The sequence below is a fragment of the Nematolebias whitei genome, chromosome 20 (genome assembly GCF_014905685.2).
Source record: "Nematolebias whitei isolate Nwh7 chromosome 20, NemWhi1, whole genome shotgun sequence".
NCBI classification, from domain to species: Eukaryota; Metazoa; Chordata; class Actinopteri; order Cyprinodontiformes; family Rivulidae; genus Nematolebias; species Nematolebias whitei.
In genome coordinates, this window is record NC_056517.1 from 10,545,535 (window position 1) to 10,546,855 (window position 1,321).

The following is a 1,321-nucleotide window of genomic DNA, read 5'->3' on the forward strand; positions in this document are numbered from 1 at the left end:
GCTGTATTTATCTCTAATGTACATGAAGTGAGTAATGATACCGCAGTATTTATCTCTAATGTACATGAAGTGAGTAAAGCAACTGATTGTATCCAAGAATTCTTGTCAGTGTCAGGCCTACAAATTAACCTTAATAAATCTGTTCTTTTCCCACTAAAAGACTGTACACTGACAGAAATTAACGGTATTCCTGTTATAGAGAAATTTACATACTTAGGAGTGGTTATTGAGAAAAATCTAAATTTGTGTAGCAGTTCAAACTTTGGTCCCATTATAGAACAAATAAACAAATTTAACATGTGGCTAATGAGAGAGCTGTCATTAAATGGAAGGGTGTTACTGTCAACAGCTGAGGGAATCTCAAGATCTGTATATACTTCCTTATCTTTAGAAATGCCAAAGGATGTTTGCAAAAAGTTAGATAAAACATTATTTGACTTTATATGGAAACAAAAATGTCATTACTGAAAAAAAAGTTATTCTAATAACAAAACATCTGGTGGATTAGATGTCCTAACTTTTGAAATGCTAAATAACTCCTTTAAAATTAAATGGTGAACCAACTTATTAAAAAGGAATAATACACTTTGGAACACTTTCCCCAACCACATTTTTAATCCGGTAGGTGGACTCCAATTCTTATTAAAATGTGACTATAAAATTGAAAAGTTACCTATAAAGTTGTCAAAATTTCATCAACAGGCTCTCCTGGCTTGGAAACTTGCCTACAAACACAACTTCTCTCCAACTACGTGCTACACATGGAACAGTGGGAATATTCTGTATAAGAATAAGTCACTTTAAAAACTAGATGGATAATGGAATGATGCTGGTCCAACAGCTGTTAAATGATAACGGAACCATTTTGTCATGCACTGAATTTCTGACTAGACTTAACACACCTGTAACACCTAAAGAGCATGCTGTCGTTTTTGATGCTCTACCAAACTCCATGATGCAACTCTTCAAAGGAACAAACCTGATCGTTCATCTAGAGACCAGCTTAGAAGACCCGTAATGCAAAAACACGTTCCAACAAACAACAAAAAAGGTTGAATCATGTCATCTGGACTTCGTTTTTTTTGTTAAAAAGAAACGTTTCGCCCCTCATCCAAGAGGCTTCGTCAGTCTGAGGCCTAGCCATCTGGTATTACCCAGAAGCCACCCTGACTCTTGTGTTTCAAGCCTGCCTCAGATACCCCTGAAGTCTGGCCTTTTCACTAATGGTTTCAAAAACACAAAGTTTGTTTTCTCAGTCATCCAGGTATATAACAACAAAAAAGGTTGAATCATGTCATCTGGACTTCGTTTTTTTGTTAAA

General features: G+C 35.6%; 1 protein-coding gene across 1 annotated transcript in view; it reads right to left on the reverse strand.

Moving 5' to 3' along the window:
- Nucleotides 1-1,321, reverse strand: part of LOC119426714 (copine-3) — a 16,910-nt gene that overhangs the window by 1,281 nt on the left and 14,308 nt on the right. The gene's annotated exons all lie outside the window — the stretch shown is intronic.